General features: G+C 38.6%; 1 protein-coding gene across 2 annotated transcripts in view; it reads right to left on the reverse strand.

The window, feature by feature from the left end:
- The window catches only part of DMD (dystrophin), a 2,068,501-nt gene that overhangs the window by 439,978 nt on the left and 1,604,160 nt on the right, over positions 1-24,363 (reverse strand). The gene's annotated exons all lie outside the window — the stretch shown is intronic.

Raw genomic sequence — 24,363 nt, forward strand, 5'->3', positions numbered from 1 at the left:
CAAACTAGCCCAGGGCAGAGCAGAAAAACTGCCCAATTTAAATCAAGCCACAAGAAAGAGTGATGGGTACTAAAGAGGGCACCTGTTGTGGTGAACACTGTGTGTTATATGCAACTAATGAATCACTGAAAACTACCTCAAAAACTAATGATGTACTATACAGTGGGTAACTGAACATAATTAAAAAAAGAAAGGGGAACCCTCTTACACTGTTGGTGGGAATGCAAGCTGGTGCAGCCACTCTGGAAAACAGTATGGAGGTTCCTCAAGATGTTAAAAATAGGGCTACCCTATGACCCAGCAATTGCACTACTAGGTATTTATCCCCAAGATACGGATGTAGTGAAAAAAAGGGGCACATGCATCCCAGTGTTCATAGCAGCAACGGCCACAATAGCCAAACTGTGGAAGGAACCATGATGTCCTTCAATAGATTAATGGATAAGGAAGATGTGGTTCATATATGCAACGGGATATTATTCAGCCATCAGAAAGGATGAATACCCACTGTTTGTATGACATGGATGGAACTGGAGGGGATTATGCTAAGTGAAGTAAGTGAATCTGAGAAAGACAATCATCATATGGTTTCACTCATATGTGGAACATAGGAATAGTGTGCATGATGACAGGGAAAACTGAATGGGAAGAAATCAGAGAGGGAGACAAGCTATGAGAGATTCTGGACTCCAGGAGACAAACTGAGGGTTACAGAAGGGAGGGAGTGGGGGGACAGGGTAACTGGGTGGTGGGTATTAAGAAGGGCACATGTGGTGGCAAGCACTGGGTGTTATACACAACTAATGAATCATTGAACACTGTATCAAAAACTAATGACGTACTATATGTTAGTTAACTGAACATAAAAAAAAATAAAAAAAATCAAGCCACAAGATAGTGAACTAAAGAAATACTTATTGTTTTAAGATATTGAGTTTTGAGATGGCCTGTTTCATAGCATTATTGTGGCAAGTGATAATTAACACAGACATCAAATGATAATTCTGGCAGGATAACTATTAAAACAACACAAAGTTCGCCATATATTGTTATCACTATAATGTAATTGAAAGGGCGTTTTAACAACCCCCCCCCCGAAAAAAAAGTCACAACAACTTGTTCTCAGAATATAGGGCAGGCTTTCCCAAGAAAGGCAGGTGACAAGCTTATATCATTTTTTGGTCTGCTCCTTCCTCCACTCTCTCTTTCACTCTTTATAGTTTTCATTTCTGTGCTTATTAAAGAAATCTTCACAGATCATCTGCATCTGAGAACTTCTGCCCGTACACTGCTTAATGGAATCCTTTGCACATTGTAAACCCTCAAGAATGTTGTTGAATGAGTAACCACATGGTGAAGTGAGCCATTCACAATGGTGTGCTACTAATTCCGAAACTGACTAATGTGGTCCTTGCAGTGTACTAAGTGTCATGAAAACTTACAGAAGATAAACATTTTATATGGAAGTATTGTATTCTCCATTATTTTAGCAATACTACTGAAGCATATAAAATCATGCTGTGACTTTGTAGAAAGCTGTGCCCTACTAATTTAGAAGGACACACTTACTGGCTTCCGGTGGACTTAGCATGTTGATTTGTTTCTTTTTAATTCTCACTTGCCAGTCTGAGAGTTTTCTTTAAAATGGTAATGATACAAATTAATCAATAAAGTGTTATGGGGATTTAATGTAAAAGGAACGAAAAAATCCAATTTCCAAACTGCCAGATCTATTTAGCACAAGTCATAGTATAGCTTAACCCATGGTGCATTAACAAAATATAGGACAAAGTTACGTTTTATAAAGATGGAGGAAAAAACAGTCCTCACAAAACATTTCACTGGAATAGAAAACTTCAGGCTTTTTGTATATTGGTAAAACCAGACCCTTTAATTAAAACAATTCTTCCTGATGATCTGCATCTCATCAGATATAGTGGAGTATTAACAAAACATGTTTTATATTCTCTGGTTTGCTTTTTAATGGATATTTCAATGGATTGAATTTGAAAGCAGTCAATTTTTATTGTTTTAAGAAGAACAAGGTTATTTTGCTTTGCCAATATAGAAACAGATTTTTTTTTAAAGATAACTTAATATTTAAGGGTAAGATTATCAGGGTATTAAAAACTAATCTGATAAAGAGGGACGATAGTTGCATGGATACTATATAGAGTAAAAATAGTAAAATATTAATGGCAAAATATGGGCGGTGGGTATACAAATGCTCACTATAAAAGTCAGCTTTGATGTATGATTAAACATTTTTATATTAAAATGCTAGAAAAAAATAATCCAGAACTGAAACTATTATATCCTTATGTATGTTTATATCAGTGCCACCATTTTGCTGCCTTTTCCTTTCTGGAAAAATGATTATTAGTCATTTCACTTTGAACTATCTGAACAGCAGCTTTTTGGGGCATACTCATCTTGTTTGACTTAATGACTGAGAGATGTGAGATGCCCTGTGGTCCAGAAGTCTATTCTACGATATTAGATTACTTCGAAGAATATATAACAATTATTTGGGCTAGGGAGCTAGGGTGGCTCAGTTGGTTCAGTGTCTGACTTGATTTTGGCTCAGGTCATGATCTCAGGGGGAGGGTGGGTCGTGAGATGGAGCCCCATGTTGGAATGTGTGTCCAACATGGAGCCTACTTAAGAGTCTCTCTCTCCCTCTCTCTCTGCTCCACCTCCCAGCTCATGGGCATGCTCTCTCTCTCTCTCTCTCAAAGAAAAAAAAAATTAGTTGGGCTGAGGAGGGGAGGTTAAGTAGAAGGTCTTCCCAGCAGAGAGAAGTATGGAGACAAAGTGAGTAATGCCCAGGTAGCCTTGAATTTTTTGCTATATTTCTCCCTCAGAGGGATTCAAAGAAGTGGGGTCATGGAGAAACTACATTATGAATGACCTTGAATGTTACTCCAAGGATGTATGAGTTTTATCTAAAAGGTACCGAAAAGTTTTTTTTTTAAATATTTATTTTGTTTTATTTTACTGTAGAGAGAGAGAGCATGAGTGGGGAGAGGTCAGAGGGAGAAGCAGAATCCTCGCCAAGCAGGAAGCCTGATGTGGGACTCAATCCTGGGACTAGGACCTGAGCCAAAGGCAGTTGTTTAACCAACTGAGCCACCAAGGCGCCCCATACTGAAGAGTTTCAAGCACAGGTATGGAGGTGGCTACATAACAAACTACCTGATAGGGAAATTTGAGAAAACAATTCAATCTACGATATCATCAAAAAGAACGAAACACTTAGGCATAAATTTATGTAGGGAAGTGAAAGCCTTATATACTGAAAATTATAAAACATGAATAACAGAAATTAGAAGATATACCAAAAAAAGAAAAATGGAAAGACATCCTTGTTCACGGATAGGAAGACATCATTGTTAAGATGTTCATACTACCCAGAGCCATCTACAGATTTAGTGGAGTCCCTATCAAAATCCCAATGGCATTTTGTACAGACATTGAAAAAAAAAATCCAAAATTCATATAGAAGCAGAAAAGACCCTCAATAGTCAGAAAAATCTTGAAAAAGGTGAATAAAGCTAGAAGCATCTCATTCCCTGATTTCAAAATATATTACAAAGCTACAGTAATACATTACAAAGCTATAAAACATGGTATGGTACTGGCATAAACATATATAGACCAGTGGAACAGAAGAAAGAGCCCAGAAATAAATCCATACTGATCTCCTGCAAGAGTACCCAGGATCTATGATGGGGAAAGGAAGTTGACTTCAATAAATGGTGCTGGGAAAACTGGATGTCAATGTGCAAAAGAATAAGACTGGACGTTATCTAAGAGTATACACAAAATTCAACTCAAAATGGGGGTGCCTGGGACGCCTGCACGGCTCAGTGGGTTAAGCTGCTGCCTTTGGCTCAGGTCCTGATTCCAGGGTCCTGGGATTGAGTCCCCCATCGGGCTCCTTGCTCAGCAGGGAGCATGCTTCTTTCTCTACCTCTACCTGCCACTCTGCCTGCTTGTGTTCTCTCTCTCTAATAAATAAATAAATAAAATCTAAAAAGAAAATGGGGGCACCTGGGTGGCTCAGTCGGTTAAGTGTCTGACTCCTGATTTTAGCTCAGATCCTGATCTGAAGGTCCCAGGATCAAGCCCTATGTTGGGCTCCATGGCAGTGGGGTGTCTGCTTCAGATTCTCTACTTCCTCCTTTCCCCCAGCTCTATCTCTCTCTAAAAATTTTTTAAAAAATCAACTCAAAATGGATTAAAAATTTAAATTTAAGACCTGAAACTGTGAAACTCCTAGAAGGAAACAGGGGAAAAGCTTCATGACGTTGGTGGTTGGCACTGATTTTATGGACAAGATACCAAAAGCACAGGCAACAAAAGCAAAAATAGACAAGTGAATAATCCCATTTACTCCTTTCATCCAGCCAACATAGAAATTTTAGGAGGTAAGCAAGGCTAGAAGAAATTAAGAAATTTGCCCAAGGCTACAAGGTTTGAACAGGAGTGTTTGATTCCACTGTCATAAAACCCCCAAATGAGGAATATTGCCAGAGAAGTGTATCAAGAAAGACTTTTAGACATGGAATCAGCAATATTTCATGCCAGAGTAGACATGTATACGAAAGAGAGAAGTCAGGCTGAACCCAGAGGCTTCTGGCTTGGAAAATTAGTAAATGAAGATGTCATTTTCTGAAACAGGGAATAGAAGTGAATATGAATGTCCATGTTTGCTAGGAACTGAAGCTGGGGACATAGTAATTTTGAAATGACTATGGACAGGGGTAAGTCTCAAAATATTGAATGTCTGCTATAGCAAAAGCCTGACCAGTCAGAGCAGACACTAACTAGAATATCCTACCTGTGCTTATCAGTAAGTACATCATGTGCCCTAAATACAAAGGTTCATTAGGGAATTGCAGAGATAAATATGGAATGGCCCCCAAGAGAGAGTTGCAGGAAACAGATACTGATTTGGGACTTATCTGCTTATAGGTACTAAATGGAGCTTCCGAGGAAGATGTGATCCTGAAAAGGGTGTGGGATGGAAAGTGAAGAAGGGCTGAAGATGGGGTCTGGGGGGATCCACACATATGGAAGAGGCAGAGCATGAATCATCTATTAGAGAGACTACAAAATAGACTGAAAGGTCAGATTTGAAAACCTGGGTAAGAGGATGTCAAGGAACCAAAGAAGGAAAGAATTACACAGAGAAGTTGAGTCAGGCGATTTGGCAAGGGGGAGGACATTGATTTTCTTTGGAAGAGCAGGTTGCCTGGCAGGTAAGAGTGATAACCAGATAACACAGGTTGAAAGGGAATTATGGGTAAAGAAGGGGACTTAGCCAGCTGTGCTACTTTTTCACAAAGATCAGCCACAAAATGGAGAGAGGAGAGGAGACACTGAAAGTGGGTGGAAGACGAGTGGTGTTGAGGTTGAGAAGTGTGTTTGTTAACTAAGAGAAAGGGCAAAAAAGGTACTGACAGCAAAGAATCAGCAGGAAGGTGACTGGAAAGTTAGGGTGCAAGGGAATTCTGACTGAACAAAGATCGAAAGAGATGGCATTCAGAACAGAGTTATACTCCCATCCTTTCAATATCCTACTACTCATACAACAGCCAGAGTGATCTTGTAAAAAAAAAATAACACGCAAATCACAAAGTTATCGGCTGTTTTCCCCATGAGAATGTAAACTCCCTATGACAGGTGGGAACCCATCAGCCACACGAAAAACAGGGAGAGTGCTGACACTCACACAGAAGTATCAGGAGTGAAGAAGAGATTGTGTCTGAAAGGGAGGTCATGAATCCCTAGTCTCCTGTGTGCATTTTGTGGAAATCACCCCATATTAGGAATTTGTATGTCTTTCCTTTGTGAGTATGGTAGACCTGCCTTGCTGGACCAGTCTAAGAAATTTCTAATTACTCCATTTCTCTCTTTCTTTACACAATGAACAACTCAATATTTAGCTTTTTTTCTTTAAATTTTTTCTTCCCTACTTATCCCTACCTCCAAAACCTATCTTGTTTTTTTCCAAAGTATCTCTTATAACTGCTATGAACATAAATTGAACCTCAGTTTTGCTGGTGCTAATTTAGCCTATGAGAAACTACTGACTAAATTAAACCAAAATAATTTTGCTGGTGCCATTATTGAGGAGAGTTCGCCAGACTAAGTTTTTTTTTTTTTAAAGATTTTATTTGATAGAGAGATCACAAGTAGGCAGAGTGGCAGGCAGAGAGAGAGAGGAGGAAGCAGGCTCCCTACTGAACAGAGAGCCCGATGTGGGGCTCGATCCCAGGACCCTGGGATCATGACCTGAGCCGAAAGCAGAGGCTTAACCCACTGAGCCACCCAGGTGCCCCCAGACTAAGTTTTTAAAATAATATTTTAAGCAGTGGTTCACTGAGTGTGGTCCTTGACCAGCAACAACAATATTCTTTGGGAATATGATAAAAATACAACTGATCAGTTCCCGTCCCAGCCCTGACTGAATCTGAAACTCTGAGATGGTGGGATGAGAGTGGTGGGACCCTTCACTCTGTGATTTAACAAGTCCTCAAGTAGTTGTGATGTATATTCAAGTTTTGCCTAAAATAATGAATTCATGGCCTATAACTGATTATATCTAGAACACAACTATGCTGGGGGAATAAATAAAACCAGGTTTTCCGTTCATCAGAAAAGGTCAAATTCAAGAGCCGGAGGAATCTCAAGATTTCAATTAGATAAAATACATATACAATGGGATATAAAGTAAAAACATGACTTAAAATGAAGACAACCTGAAATGGCACATCATGGCTGAAAGTGTTTATTTTGAGAAGCTATGTATGTCCTAACTCTCAGAACTCTGCTTTCTATGTGCTAGTTGGAGGGGATGAGTTATCTCTGACACAACTGTCACATGCATTTATATTAATATGAAAGGCTTTTTGTAATGAGAAGGTAACATCTTGCATTTAGTAAATTCAATTCTGATGTGAGAGAAATGTCTTAGATGAAAATGTTATCCTCTGGGGCACCTGGGTGTCTCAGTGGGTTAAGCCTCTGCCTTTGGATCAGGTCATGATCTCTGGGTCCTGGGATTGAGTCCTGCATCGGGCTCTCTGCTTGACAGGGAGCCTGCTTCCTCCTCTCTCTCTCTCTCTCTGCCTGCCTCTCTGCCTACTTGTGATCTCTGTCTGTCAAATAAATAAAATCTTTAAAAAGAAAGAAAGGAAGAAAGAAAGAAAGAAAGAAAGAAAGAAAGAAAGAAAGAAAGAAAGAAGGAAAGAAAGAAAGAAAATATTATCCTCTGAAAATCTTCCCCTGCTGATTCCTGTCTGCCTTCTTGGTAGTAGAGGAGTTGGGGAGGGGGGAGTGTTCTGGATTAGGAGTCAGAGCGTCTCCAGAGACAGGCTGACTAGGTTGGCACCACAGAGAGCCCATGTACCAAGAAACTCAGAATCGAGAAAGTTTGATTGAGACATTTCTCAGAGGCATTCTGAGAAAGTGATATCTGTATATGCACTTACCTGAGAGGACTAGAGGTAAATAGACATTGAAAATGAATTGACCAAGAATGTATTCATTCAAAGGAATGCTGTTCTTCAATATAGTGAGTAATGTTACAGTTTAAGAACTAAACTCCTCCTTTGAAAGTGCTTTTAAAGAGTTTTCAATAACATAAGAAATTCTAGAAGGTATCTAATTTTTTTAAAGAATTGCTTGCATCTAGGTCCATCATTTATTTATTTTATAAGCCAAAAGAGATTTAAATTTAAATCTTGTTTCAAAAAGATTTTGATTTTTAAGGAATCTCTACACCCAACATGGCACTTGAACTTGGGACTCTGAGATCAAGAATCGCACACTCCACTGACTGAGCCAGCCAGGCATCCCACCATAAGAGGCTTTTAAGACTGATGCAAAAAATCAAAACCACCCTCAAAATAGGAAAATTTGCTAGCTCTGAAAACATTAAAAGAGAAGAAAGCACAGCACTGAAAAGCCGCTGAAAAAGGAGTACCAAGATGGTCAGAATGGTAACAACTACCCCGAAATAATTTCACACCCTCTTAAGCCAACTATTTAGAATTCTAATTGATGCACAAGACTTTTTATTTAAAAAAATCAGTTGCATTACTTTAGTTGTTTATTAAAACATGTATTTATAACTATAATTAATTATGGAGCAGTTAATGCACGCTGGCAAAGCCAGTCCAGTCATTCGGAAGAATGTCTCATGTTGGCTGTGAATGTCTTCTCTCCTTGGCCTCCTCAGCTCCTGGGCCTCTTTTGTGGGTTCCTCTCCCTCCTCTATTCTAAAGGGTCAGTGAAGCTTGGGCTTTAGTCTTTTTTTACTTTTTTTTACTTTTCACAGTCCTACCCTGCAGGTATTCCCAAAATTTCAATTACTGTTTTGATACAGATGATCTCCCAAATCTTTATTTCTTGCCTAATATTCTATGTTGAGTTTAAAGCCACAGAGCCAATTGCCCAGGAATATTCCCTGAATTTATATTCCTTTTGGAAATTCCCCAAACTGTATATATCCTAAATCAGTGTTCCTTTTTTTTTTTTTTTTTTGCTTTTTTTTTGAGTGAGAGACAGTGAAAGTGAGCAGGGTTGAGGGTGGGGTTGGGGGGAGGGGGAACAGACGACAGAGGAGGGGGAGAGAGAATGTCAAGGAGGCTCCATGCCCAGCGCAGAGCCCAGTGCAGGCTGGATCTGATCCCATGATCCTCCGTCCCAGAGACCATGACCTGAACTGAAATCAAGAGTTCGATGCATAACTTGACTGAGTCACCCAGGCTCCCTGTAAATCAGTGTTCTTAAAGTTGGTCTCTTTTTTTTTTTTAAATTTTATTTATTTATTTGTCAGAGAGAGAGTGGGAGAGAGAGTGAGTGAGCATAGGCAGAGGCAGAGGGAGAAGCAGGCTCCCTGCCAAGCAAGGAGCCCGATGTGGGACTAGATCCCAGGACGCTGGGATCATGACCTGAGCCGAAGGCAGCTGCTTAACCAACTGAGCCACCCAGGCGTCCCTTAAAGTTGGTCTCTTACCAGCAGCAGCAGCACAGGAGAACTTTTTAAAAACTGCATATTCACTGTGCCTGCCCCAGACCTCCAGAATCAGGAACTCAGCGGGTGAGGCCTTGTTATCTCTCTGTTAACAAGCTTTCCAAGTGATTCCAACAGAAGTAATGTTGAGAGCTGATGTCCTAAGGCACATATGACATCTATCCCAGGTATTAATCATGCTTTTTATTTTCTCTCTTTTATCATGCTTTGACATCTTGCTGGTCTTGCGGGCCAGGGAGAGACCACCCCTCTCAAGCCAAACTAATTCCAAGAGACAGCAAATGATTCCTGGAGCATGCCTTTCACTTGCAAACCAACTAGTCCAAAGTCCATATCCCCAACCACCTCCTCTATTTAACTCTCACAGGCCAACCCACTATTTCCAGGGCCAGGTACTGAACAACGAGACACCCTATATCCCAGAGCCTGCTGAAATCATTCAAAGTATCCAATCCTAAACTTGCCCAAACTTGTCTACCCTGCCCCATCCATTCCTTCCCAGGGAAACCACCATAAAGGGGAAATCATGCTTTCTCCTTGGCTCATTCCTCCTCAATGATCCTAGTACTTCCCCTTAGAGGCCTGTAAAGTGTTTCTAAGCCTTGGGTTCCTTACTACAGTGAATGCCTTCCACTGTCCAACCAGAAACCTTGGCTTCTTCCTTCCTCTTAACCCTTCACATGAACATGGCAAAACCTACCTTCAAACAACAACAACAAAAACAACCAAACCTTGGAACCAGTTCACATCTTGTCAGCACTTACATCACTGCATCCCATCTAGCTTTCATCAGTACTCTAGTGAAGGATATTTTTGACTCACAGTTCTTGCCCCTCCCATCCAATTTTCCTTTTATATGAAGTTACCCCTCTGCTTAACAAACAACTTAAGTGGCTAACCACTACTATCCAAGAAAAAACTAAAAAACCCTTTCTGATACTGGCTCACTTTGCAGCTTCATTTCTTCCCATCCAAACTCCAGTTTTATCAAGGAGCAATCATCTCAAAATCACTTTTCTCTGTCTTCAGAGTGGTCACAGCATGCAACCCTGCTTAGTGCACTCCTCATACCTCCTTCCCCCGCACCTGAGAAACTCATCTTCAAAAAAAAAAAAAAAGATTTTAGTTATTTATTTGAGAGAGAGAGAAAGCAGAGAGCACAAGTGGGAAGGGTGGGGGAGAGGGGCAAAGAGAGAGGGAGAAGCAGACTCCACACTGAGCATGGACCCCAATGCAGGGCTCAATTCCAGGACCCCAAGATTATGACCTGAGTCAAAGGCAGATGCTTAACTGACTGAGCCACCCAGGTGCCCTGAAACTCATCTTTTAGATATCCGGGAAGACTTCTCTAACCCCTCAAGGCTGAGCTATTTTATCATTTCTGGTCCCATCTCATCCTACTTCCTGCCATCTTCCATCCTTTCTGGAGATGCCATCCTTGTTAAAATCAGAAAAGGAAAGCGGGTAGGATTTAGAGGAGCAAGGAACCCCAGGTGAGAACAAGAGACATCAGGAGGATGGAAATAAGTTCCTGGCATTCTTAACTGAAAGTCTGAAGGCATTTTCCGTAAGTCAACTGTAATCACTTTCACAAATCACCTTTAGCACGAATGACATGTTTGTCCACTTATTTACCTGATGTAGTATGATGTTTACCTGATATTGACCCATTTTGTTGGACATAGTCTCTTTCTGAGCAATGATATCTTAAAATCAACTGTTTATGGTACTAGCTACATTTTGCTAAAACACATTAAATACTTAATTATTAAAATTTGTAAAAGTATCCAACCATGTACCATGTAATGATACCCCACTTTTATTACTCTAGTGGGAAGTGAACACTTGGGGAAAGAATTATTATAAATGACAAGTAATGCATGCAGGCATATTAAAAATTAAATTAGATAGCTTAGGAAATTAATTATAATTTAAACTATTTCCCCCATGGTAAATTTACTCCAAATCCCAAACATCTGTATTACAAACTAACTTTTTGGGGAAAAAAAACTATTTGTAAATTGGAAGCACCTGATAATTGATACATACTTAGCAAATAAACAATTGAGTGTATTTTGCTGATTCACAATTCACAAGTCATCTCGAGGTCAGGTTTCTGATTGCTCATTAGTAGCTGTTTTCTGGAGTTGATACTTCAATTTTGCTTTGAATGGCTGCAAATGATTCTGCCAACGCAAAAACGGTCCCAGTGGCCTTGCAAAATTAGATAGATAGGTTAACTTGAAAATCAAGAAGGACTCTAGCCACAAGGACATTTTCTAGTTAAGTCACTAAGAGTCAAGTAACTTTTAGTAACTTAACAGATGTGGCATTTATTTTCCAACTAGTGTTTCTCTAATGTACCCCCATGGATAGACTAAACCAGGTTTCCATTTAAAAAAAGGTTTTCATTCTATTTATCAATTTTAGTCTTGTATCTTGTTCTTAATCTTGTTCTTAAAGATTGTTTTCTTACCGCAAAGTTCTCGCAATATCGCCGATACCCAAACAAAGACATCCTCGAGACAGTATTCTCGCAAGTGATAAATGACTATGGTTTTTGTGCTTCTAAAACAGGCTTGGAAAATGACCTGTATTTTGTATTATGTGCATCATAAACTTCTAATTGCTCTTTCAGAGTATTCCATAAAAAAGAATGTCTGACATTCTTTAAGAATAGTACGGCATTAAAAATGACGCCTTCTGAGACAGTAAGATAGAATATTTAAAATCTGTAGACTACATTTGGAAATGCTCCCATGGCTAGCAGTGAAGAATTACTTATTAGTGAACGTCTGGAAGTCCTTTTCTTTTTGGATTAATGGGAATCTCCAGAACTGCTCTTTCTAATATGGTAATCATTGGCCACCTATGGCTACTGAGCAGTTGAAATGTGATTGGTCTGAACGGACATGCGTGGTAAAACACTGGAAAAATATATTCCTTTAATAACTTTTATAATGATTGCATGTTACAATGATAATCTTGTAAGTATATTAGATTACAGAAGACATGTTATTACAACTAATTTCATCTCTTCATGTTTGCTTTTTTAGTATAGCTCCTAAAAGATTTTAAGTCATGTTATATTTCTATTGGCCAGAGCTGCTCTACAAAAATGAAGAGAACAAGAATGGCCCCCTAGATATTCTAATTTTTATTCTGTAAGTCAATAATTTATTAGATAATTTTCTCTGACTTGACAATCAGAGACAAAGTCTGTGGTGGAGGTGTTTGGAATAAGGGTCTCTATTTCACTGAGTGCTATTTTGGGTTAGTTTAATAAATCTACAACAGTGTAGTATGACATAAATTACTTTTGTACTTTATTCATTTAAGTTTGTGAAAGTCACCAGGATAAGCATTTTGTGATTAATATACTATAAAATAAATGGCATTACCAATATAGAAATCTGATTTTTTAATTATCAAGTTTATACATAATATATTTTTGACAGGAAATAATCAGATGCAAGCAAACAATAAACAGTATTTTCCCCCAGGGGAGATTCTCTTCCATTATATTCAATTTCCTCCTCAAATTAACTCATTTTAAGAGATAGCAAAATAGATTCAAATTTCTTATTATATTTCCGAATTTCTTTTCTGAAGGTGAGAGCAAAGTAGATTGAGTAAATTGACAGATGGTACTGATTTCGCACACCATTTACTTCTGGGCTTATAGCGAGTTTGACTGAAGTAATTCCTCTTAAGGAGTTTATCTCAACGAGTGAATTTCCACTCAGCCTTTAAAACCTGACTCAAATGCCCCCTCCTTTAAGAAGCCTTACTGGATCCCACTGGGCAGTTACTCACTTCACAGTCGCTAAAGCATACGCCTTGTACATACTCTTCTTACTCAATATCCCTTCTCTTTCCCCATCTCACGTGTGAGTTTCCTGACAACATGACTGAAGTCAACCCAAGTCCTATTCATCTCTGAATTCTCAATGACTAGGCCAGTACCTGGCATACAGTAGACACCTAAAATATGTGTACATTCCAGTTTAGTCAGTGAGGGGGTATTAATACTGCCAAACACAAAAACACTGAGTTTGACAATAAGTCTAGTTTAAAAATGTATCAGTGGATCTTAGAGGTATCCCAATGAGGAATTTGGTGACTGCCATTTCTCAATAATATAATGATAAAGTTAATTTTTAGAGATAATTTATAAGTAAAGATTAACTTTGAAAAATACCACACACAAAGAGGTGACAGAATTGTTAAGAGATCTTTTAACCACCCAAATAAATATTTGTCTTTAAATGCAATCATTTTGACTGAGTTTCCTGAAAGGATTGCCCAAAGCTCTTTTTTTTCACTACAATTATGTAATTATAATGGTTTAGACTCGATTGTACATGTCCAGCTGGAGTTTTATTAAATTCTCTGCCTCACTATTTGTTGACTAAGTCTACCTGTGATCACATCTCTAATGATTTTGAGTGGAACCTTTCCAAACTGATTTTCATGAAATTTCCCAGGGGTTCACAAAAAGTGTTCTTGGTGTTCCTATTAGTGAAGGTAGTAATGGCTATTCCTAAAAAACTTTGTGTGTGTGCATGCGCATGTAATTTAATTACATAGAGTGAAATGACAATGAGAAATACATGGAGGGAAGGATCAAAGAAGTGTGCACATGACTCAGTTCCTCAGTTACTTTAATTACTCGACACTGTTAGCTACTGCATGAATTTTGACTGTTATAATCGTCTTAAATTGTTTTTATCCTTATAACCTATATCCATATTTGGATCATTGGTTAAAGATAGGAACCGTCAGTAACACTGAGGCTGAAATACAGAAAGTTACTGAAAAAACTATAAATAGTAATAATTCTGCATATTTTCCTCAAGGTGATCTTTAGAGGAAACTGATTTGTAAATGGCATATATACACAATCCAAAGGAAATTTTTATTGCCCCCATTTGACAGATGAGAAAACTGTGGCATATGATCTACGTTGTTCATCCAGGGTCAGAAAGGTAGCTGGTAAACAGCTGGAGAGGAATATGAACCCTCTTTATAGAGTCTTCCAAGTGGGATATGGCACAAACCCAGAGGTTGTCCAAGTCGACTGCACATTAGAGATACCTGAGCAGCTTTTAAGAATTCTGATGCCCAGCCACCACAGCCCATCAGTTAAATAAAAATCTCAGAATGGGTGCTGGAGAAGATGTAGCAGCCTCTTCTCCAAGCCACTTTGCCTCTGGACTTCTCTAGGGCCAGCAGGCGCCCACCTGGGGTCTGGGACCACAGGCTCAGCTGATGACCACGGGCTGTGGGTCAAAGCAGCAGTTTGTAGGTGGCTGTGCCCAGGGGCCTGAGGAGGGGCGGGGTAGCCGCCACGGCGATAGAGGAGGCATAGGGCTGGCAACTGACAGTGCTTCAAAGTGTGCATGGGCTTCAGCTTCCTCTCCGTGACTGCTGGAGTGGAGTTCAACCAGAAGAAGTCGGCTAAGGGCCCAGAATCTATCCAGCGTGCCAGCTCTGCTGGGGTGTTCTGTACTGGGAGTGAGAGGGAAGAACCGGCAGAAGCGCAGATCAAAGGAGGACAGGAGCTACGACCGCGGAGACAGAGACCATAAAGCCAAGGAAAGCAAGCTACCACCCCTGCTGAAGAAGGGCCACTTCTGCCAGGGCAGCAGGCATATGGGGCCACGAGGCCACCATATGCCTGCCCCTGAAGGCCCAGCAGGCCCCCAGCTCACAGGGAAACGCAGCCGACTTTCTGGAGGAAGAAGAGATCCATAGCCCTGCCCCGCTCCCAGAGGCCCAGCAGAGGGTGGTGGCTAGCCTTCTGTGATCAGGAAATTTTGAGGAGCATGCATCAGTCTGCAGAGTGGACAAAGGGGGGTCAGGGTGGGTAGGGGGCAGCTGGCTCTTGGCACAGGGTAGGGGGGAAGGGGTGAGGCCAATGAACTGCAACCGTGCTCTATCCAAATTGCTCTGGGGTGGGGTGGTGGTTCTGGGGACAATCCTTCCCTGCTGGGCTTTATCTGAATCTCTGCCCCCAGATCTCCAGCTTTGGAAAGTGGCCTAGGGAGGGAAGTTGTTTTCCTTTCAAGGAAGGAGATGTAATAATAATTGTGCCCATGGCAGAATGTAAAGACTAAGCATGAGACCAGATGGATGGGCCCAATCCATGAATGGCTACATCTGTGGGAGGGAGTCTCTCAGGGGTAAATCAGGGTTTTTCCACATCTTGTCTCATAATCCCCTCTGGGGCTAGGGTGCTGAGAACTGTCCCGAGCAATGGGTCTTGACAGCAGCCTCAGGGATTGTTGGGGGAATAGCTACAGACCTGCTGCTCCTGAGCTTACTCCCACCCCATTCTGGGTGGATAGATTTTTATTGATATGCTCCCTTGGATAATTGCACCTTGGGCCCCACTTTCTCCAGGATGCCAATGGCACTAGCTGTGTGCAAATGATGTCTCTTGTGCATTTTAGCTTTTTTTGGTAATATAAATATTCTGGTTTTGTAAAAAAAAAAAAAAAAACCTCAGAATGAAATGGTGCTTAACTATTGCTCAAAATGTATTTTTCCAAGATATGCTTGAAAATGTCAACTTGAGGCTCTATTATCTCATGGTTTAGAAATAAACAAAAGTCAAATTAGCTAAATTTTAGGGGCTTGGGGTATAGGGAAGAATTCCAAATATCTAGTCATAAAAGTAGAAGTGCTTTCTCTGACCTTATATAATAGTTAAATTTCAGTCTACATTTTCACATACATTTTGTCACTGAAACCAGCACGTAATTTAAAATATATTATTTTTTTAAAAAATATATTATTAATTTATACATTTTCCTATTAGAGTTAAGAATCATTGTTAAAGTGAAAAAAAGTAGAACATTTGTCTTTATTTAATGAATGCTATTATGAAGTTCAGTAAATGAATGTTATGAAATCTTAAATAATACACTAATATCAGCTATGATGGTCTGAATAATTAAACAATATTTATATTATCAATGTTTCATTATATAAAAAATTATACTAAATAATTAAAATCACTTCATTATCTTATAGCATGCAAAAATGACTAAATGGTTTTTTAATTTCTTGGGCATTTGTGATTACTATGGAAGAGGGAAGAAGTTCAGGAAAGGTGAGTTAACACTACATTTGACCAGGGTTTTCCAACTGCAGTATGACTGACATTTTGGATTGGATAATTTGTTGCGGAGGGCTATCCTGTGTGTTGTAGGATATTTAGCAACACACCTGGATCCTATCTGCTACAGTTCCGCTGAGACAATTAAAAGTGCTTCTGGGGCCCGTAGGTGGCTGAGTTGGTTAAGCCTCTGACTTTGGCTCTGGTCAGGTCACGATCTCAGTGAGTCCCTTGTAGGGCTCTGTGCTCAGTGGAGTCTGCTTCTCCCTTTCCCTCTCCCTCTGCTCATGCTCTCTCTCTCTCTCAAATAAACAAAGTCTTTTTTTTTTCTTTAAAGGTTTTATTTATTTACTTGACAGACAGACATCACCAGTAAGCAGAGAGGCAGGCAGAGAGAGAGGGTGAAGCAGGCTCCCCACTGAGCAGAGAGCCCGATGTGGGGCTTGATCCCAGGACCCCAGGATCATGACCTGAGCTGAAGGCAGAGGCTTTAACCCACTGAGCCACCCCGGTGCCCCTCAAATAAACAAAATCTTAAAAAAAAAAAAGAGCTTCCAGACATTGCCAGATGTCTCCTGGAGGGTGAAACTGCTCCTTTTAAGAGTCACTGCATCAGACAAATGAGCTCAGAGTTACACCCTCTAATGCAGCCTCAACAATTGGAGACAGCGCTTTTGACTTCTGACTCAAAAGACCATTAAGTCTTCTTTATGTCTATAATACAGGTTTCGTTACTACATATGTAAGTTATTCTGATGTGAGGCAACAGCCTGTAACTCTTTCTGAATCATCAGAAACTACTGTTTGGATACTTAAAGGTGTTTTTTAAGATAGAATCCAAAAATTTTTGAAAATGGGTCATTCCTTTAAATCCTCAATAGTTTTGGATAGTTTATTAACTGGGCATTTTAATGTAATCTGAAAATCTTCCAAAATATTTCTGAGACATTTCCCAAACTACAAATATTTAGAATACTCTCATCAGCATTTCCTTGGCGGGATGTGCCATTTCTTCATTGCATTGGATTATTTATTTGTCCCTTATCATAAAAGTTCCAGAGGTAGGATTTGGGTTGTATCAATTCCAACACTCTCCAGGGCATTCTATAGAGCCTTGCATTTAGTAGGTGATTGTGTCCTTTAACGGTTTGCATATTAGGAGAGATAAATTATTCAAATATTTGCCTCATCGTTAAAAGCTCACCTAGAATATTAGATGTATGCTCATATAAGCTTGTTCCATTGGATTTTAAAACATGAATGCATTGAGTTCTGTATGAGGCAAAAAGAAAAATGCCTATCTAATTGAGGGGCCTCAAGCAACTTCCATTTTTGTTTGTACTTTCAAGCAATTGTTCTGGCTCATGTAAATAATCTTTAATCCTTCCTCCTTGTATGCTTTGGATGAATGAAGTACCATTCTTTGTGAGTGGAGGAGGGATACAGATGAATGTCTTCCACATGTATGATCCCATCCTAATAATTACCACTAAGTAGCAACTTCTCACCTTCTCTGTAGAGGTTGTCTTCAATTAAAAAGTACACTAGAAAGACTGTAACCATAGAGAGGACACTGAGTAATATTTCAGCTAATTGGCAGTACATACCTCCCAAAATTTCAGAGGTACCTCCATTTAATGACTCCCCTGAATGAGGTAATTTGCTGAAATTTACTTTGCAGTTCTTAATATAAAGTTGGGCCCATCATTAGCAAGAACTAAAAAACTGGGGTCCGTATGCATTTAAATGAAGCACAAGAAAAAAAGGTATTTCACTTTCAAAGGACCTATGCTGTACCTTCTTCTTCTTTTTTTTTTTTTGAAGATTGCAACTCATCTATTTTATAACATAATGGCAATAATATTGCCTCTGAGTTAACTGTGTAATAATTCACTTTTGGTACTGCAATAATTGAGCAAACAGAAACTGGTACTAGAGGCATTCCTGTCCTTTATTTATTGTAATATTTTTTCCATAATTTAATGAGAAACATTTCAAGAGCAACATTTTTATCTTTCATGTTAAATTAATTTACAATGCTATGAGCTATAATAAAATGAGAGAAACTATCAGCAAAAAGCAAAAGTTAATAAAGACAGATATTCTCAAAGTTTCAAGGACTGAAAGAAACTCAGATCGCAAGTGTATTTGCTTTCTTCTTCTTGTTTGGCTTAGTTCAATTTGTCATAGTTTGTTCTCAATTATTTTGTACTTACTGCTAACATAACATAATACTGATGAAGTGGAAAAGATGCATTACTAAAATGAAACATACATAATTAAAACCACCTAAGAAACAACAAAAACTGCGATGTGTTTTAGTAAACTACTCTAGATTTATATAAAGAAGATTTGGGGGCACCTGGGTGGCTCAGTGGGTTAAAGCCTCTGCCTTCAGCTCAGGTCGTGATCTCAGGGTCCTGGGATCGAACCCCACATCGGGCTCTCTGCTCAGCGGGGAGCCTACTTCCTCCTCTTTCTCTCTGCCTGCCTCTCTGCCTACTAGTGATCTCTGTCTGTCAAATAAATAAATAAAATATTTTAAAAAAGAAGAAGATTTGGATATAATTTAACTTGTACTGTTATAGACCTACTTGGGAAAATTTTCAAGGAATAATGAATAAAGCACACAGAAAGTTCTTGCTGTTGGAATGAAATTCTCTTGTGTAGTATATATGACATTCAAATTTGATAGAAGCCACTTCAGTCTATCTTTGAAAATTTCTAGGTGCCCGGCTAGCTTAGTTGATAGAGCATGAGACTCTTATCTTTGGAAATTTCTATCCTGATGCTAAAAGGTGAACAAGAATTGAAAAGACCTGAGTTGTAGGATCTTTGTCAAGAGACTCAGACTCTCTGAAACCTCTGTTTTTTTAATCTCTAATGGGTAGGATGGGACTAGCTCAAGAAGAGAGGGGTTTCACCCGGAGTGATGGTGACAGTGACAGCCCAAGGATTCTGAGGCCACGGGCTAAATGGGGATGAGCACTATAGTGCATGGCTCAGATATTTGCCATCAATAGACTAGATGACAGCAAAGGTCCTTACAAGTTTCAAAGGTCTGTGACTCAGTAAGAATGCTCATTACTTGGCAAGCGGGTTAGCACACACCCCTCCACTGAGTGTTTGTTCATACATTTAACAGCCTAGAATGGTCCTACTCAAAGTGTGCTACACAGATCAGCAGCAGAGTCACCAGCACGGACCAAATGATCACTATCTCTGCGGATGGGACCAAGTAATCCTAGTGTTAACAAGATCTCCAGGCAATTCTTTTGTATGCTAAGAGAAATACTGATACAGAGCGCTGTGGAAAAAAAAAGAAGGTGTATAATCTCTAGCCCTTTGCCTGAAGGATCTCTCTCTCCCTCTCTTTCTCTCTTCTTTTGGAGAAAATAGATGTAAAACAACTTTGAGAAAAATTAAGTTCATAATAAAGAACTATCTTTAAGTAGGTCATTCATTCATTCAGCAAATATTGAGATCCTATTATGTTAGGCACTGTGCTAGACGCTGGGGATGTATGAGTCTACCTTTGTGGTGCTTACTTTCTATTGAAGGTAAAAGACAATAATCAAAGAAATAAATATATAAATAAAATAATTCTAGTTAGTAGAAAATGCTATAAAAGAGATCACCAGGGTGCCATGAAAAATAACAGGGATGACATTGAGGGGTGGAGAATACTTTTATTTAAAACTTGAGAGTTTGAATAGTGTGTTAAGATTCAATTAATTTATAAATCAACAAATACCAACTGCATGCATTCTGTGAATCCTGCTAGGCACCTTAGGGGATGTAAGAATATGCCTTAGACTTTACAATCAGTAGGAAAGACAGGATTTAATCACCAACTACAATCCCTATGGGGTCCACGGTAGTGGGATATTTTAGATTGGCCCTTCACTGAAACTCTCCCCTCACTGCTTGTTGGTTAAAACACTCTGGTTTTTCAATTCTTGGCTTTCCAATTCAACTGCGCAAGAGGAATTAAGAAACAAGAAGAATCAACATTGGCTTGAAATGCATGTAGACTGTTCTGCAGAAGAGGATCTGAGATAGGCCTTGAGGAGTAGTGGAATGCATAAAGGTGAAAGCAAATAGAAAAGGCCTTTTAGGAATACTGCTACTATTAGTATTCCCAGTACCTCCATATGACCATTTTATTTCTGATATTTGGTAGTGTCATGAAATATGATCTATGAATATGCACACAACGTATCAGAAGAGTTTTGGTTCAGTCCAAGAGTGGATACATGGTGCTCATGTTTTTCATTCTTTTGACCAATTTTCATTGTTCTTTTTTTATTGTTCTTTTTTTTAAAAAAGATTTTATTTATTTATCTGACAGACAGAGATCACAAGTAGGCAGAGAGGCAGGCAGAGAGAGAGGCGCCGAGCAGAGAGCCGAATGCAGGGCTCGATCCCAGGACCCTGAGATCACGACCCAAGGCAGAGGCTTTAACCCACTGAGCCACCCAGGTGTCCCTTCATTGTTCTTTTTGATTTAACTTTCCTTTCAAGGACTAAGAGGGACTCTAATAAATGTGGATGTAGAACTTCCCAAGAAGAGATGAGATGATATTTACATATTGACAGTCATAAGCACTATACAAGGGGTTGTTGCATACAAGAAATCAGTAAAGTGAAATGAGAGATACCGGTCTATTCAAATGTGTATATATATCCTTTAATACCAAACTCCTTTGGTAAAACTACTCAGTAGTTGGTTCTCAAACTCTTTGCTTTACTGAAGAGTGATCCCAAACTCTCCTAGTTAAACAGGAAATGCAAATTATAAAAACATTTAATGACTTTCTTTAACAACTGCCAAATGAAACTGAAAATAATACAGTGGAATAAAGAAAATGTCTTTGTACCAATGTCACTGCATAGTACTACTATTAAGCAAATTATACCTCAGGAACCAGGAATCATATGCAGGTGCTCAGAAATTGTACTTTCCCTGGTGTGAAATGTAGCTACAAAGTATCTGCAAGGAGTGAACTCTATGAAAAGACAACTATTATCGCTCAGGGGAAAAAAGAAATCCTTTTAAAAATAGGATTTAACTGTCAATAAAGCTTGTTATAATAAATTTGTATAAAGTTCAGCAGGAAAGGAGTGTCAGAAACAGATGTTATGCAAGAGAGAAAAATCACATGTGATTTTTATTGCCATAGTCTTTCATTGACTTCGGTCTCATTTTCATGGAGGCTTTTGACATTTAACAAAATATGAAATTAAAGAGCTTTTTAAAAGAAGGAATTTGCAGAATGTATAGAAATATTTTCTTGAGTTATAAAACCCGATCATCAGATATCCTTAGAAAAGGATTAAGAAAGTTGAGAGATAAACATAGACTCTGCAAATGTTGTAATTATAATTTTCTCTCTCTTCTAATTATTAAAAAGTTCCATTTAAGGTCTTAAATTTGCTAGACTAATCCAAATTTACTAGTGAGATGCATCCTTGAATTCTCCTTAATCTGTTTAGTTACTTGAAATGTTTAATACTTTCTAATCAAGAGAAACCTAGAGTCTCAAAGGCATAATGTTCCCTTCCCAAATTGACTTAACTTTAGATTATTTAATTGGAACTCCGAAGAATTAGAAGTTCATTCTATTACCTTGGCATCCTTCATAGCACCTGGCACACTAGTAAGTACATATTAGATACTCAAGAAATATTTTTGAAGGACTGAGTATTGCTTAAGAAGGAAATAAAATAAGTTATTTAGATAGAAGATATTTAAACTCCTAAGACAAACATTTCTTGCTTATTTATAGACAAGGAATAAACTACAGTTCTGATGAAAACCTATTTTAGTTTTGTTTGATTCCATTCAACAAACTATTATTGTTTATATACTGTTCTGACATTGTGAAATAAGAGAGGTATTTAAAAAAATAACAGAAATATTCAAGAAGCCCCCCTTTTGTTTTTTAAATTCCACAAGAGTGAAATCATAGGGTATTTGTCTTTATCTGACTGACTTATTTTGCTTAGCATTATACTCTCTAGCTCGATTTATGTCATTGCAAATGGTAATATTCCATTATATATGTACATACATATACTATATATATGCATAAATTCATATGTGTCAGCTTTACCCATTCATCAAGGGATGGACACTCGGGTTGCCTCTATAATTTGGCTCTTGTAAATAATGCTGCCATAAAAAAACAGGGGTGCATGTATCCCTTTGAATTAGTGTTTCTGTATTTTTTTAGATAAATACCCAATAGGGCAATTACTGGATCATAGGGTAGTTCTATTTTTCATTTTTTGAGGAACCTCTATACTGTTTTCCACACTGTTAGAGTGGCAGCAGCAGTTTGCATTCCCACAAACAGTGCACATGGGTTTCTTTTTCTCTACATCTTCACCAACAATTGCTCTTTTTTATGTTGTTGATTTTAGCCATTCTGAGTGAGGTGATATTGTGGTTTTGATTTGCATTTCCCTGATGATCAGTTATGTTGAATATCTTTTCATGTGTCTGTTGACCATCTGGATGTCTTTGGAGAAACGTCTGTTCATGTCTTCTGCTCATTTTTAATTGGATTATTTGATTTTTGGTTGTCAAGTTGTATAAGTTCTTTATATGTTTTGGATACTAACCCTTTATCAGATGTATCATTTGCAAATATCTTCTCTCATTCAGTAGGCTTTCTTTTTAGTGAGACTAATATAACACTGTATGTTCACTATACTGGAATTAAAAAAAAAGAAACATTCAAGATGCTTAAAGTTTAGGAGTGAGTTATTTTGCAGGTGATTTGATTCTGACTTTAACTTGTGTAAGGACAATGATCTCTGTTCAGTGCAATACTGAAAATACTATGGGTTCATAATAAACAATTTCTGCATGATCTTGTGAACCCATTACTATGTATCATGTGGTGTATTTCTTAAAATTTTACACTCAAATATGGTCATTTTTTCTGCACTAGAATGTAAGTCCTTGAAATCAGGTTTATTCTCTATTTTGCAAACTAGCACAGAAATAAACTAGCAGATGGTGGGTACTCCATTGATAGATGAATATTAATCTATTACTGAATAGAAACAGAAATTAGAGCAGTAGAGTTACATTTCTGAACTAATTCAACACAGCTAAATATGTAAAGAGAGAATAAATATTATTATTAGGTCACTGAGATTACTAATAATATAGATCTCTTATTACATTTTCAAATCATATGTGTCAGTTATGTTCTCTTTGTTTCTCCAGATCCACTTACCCCCTTCCTCCACTGTCCCAGGGGCTGACTTCTGGGATTACAACCATGAGTTCCTATGCTCTTTAGTTTTCTGGTTGGGCTTGACTGGTGGAGAGAACTAGGAAGAGACTGAGGTCAGAATATTGACTGCTTTGATTTCCTTCCCTGGTTGTCAATTGAAGCCTCAATTTTAGCCCCCAAAAGAAGGTCACTGTTCCACCAAGGCAGAGAAGATGGACATGAGCTCTCTCTTTATTCTCAGAGACCTCTCCTCCTCCCTAATCTTTTCAGGTCTGGGAGAAATGACAGCTCTGCTGTTGTTAGCCCAGGGGTCTTATGCTACCTTCCATGACTTTCCTATATTCTGCCCACTCCTCAGTATGTAGCACTTGGAAATCAACACTCGTATCACCCTAATTTCAATGTGCCTTTCCTGTTGGGACCCTGGCTGAGACACAAACACAAAGGGGCAACAAATGAGACCATGGAACAGGACAAGTATTCAACACTTCACAGAGTTACTGTGGCATTACTTGTGTCAATGGATAGGAATGTGCTTAGTAAAGTCTTAAGTGTTATACAGAAGTTGGTTATTACTAGTCGGCATGAAATATGGACATTTAAGATTGTGTTTATACTGATTTCCCACCACAAAACCAGCTGACATGGTCTAACTTGACAATGGGATTGATGTGGCTGTGCTGTATCAGCTGTATGATAATTATGCTGTAAATGAATGTTTAATGCATTAACAATATATTACATTGATGTGTAGGTAATTACACTCAGTTATCAGACTTAGACAGCATTTACATGGCTGATCATAGACATGGCCTTCATATTCCATTATCCACTTGTCCAAGATCACTGGCCACTTATAGGCTTCCCTAGACTGGAATTGATTAAGAAGAGTCCAGCTCTGTAAAGGGACAGGGAACATTATTTCTTTCTGAATTAGCAATATA

The sequence above is a fragment of the Martes martes genome (genome assembly GCF_963455335.1).
Source record: "Martes martes genome assembly, chromosome: X".
In the NCBI taxonomy this organism is placed as follows: domain Eukaryota; kingdom Metazoa; phylum Chordata; class Mammalia; order Carnivora; family Mustelidae; genus Martes; species Martes martes.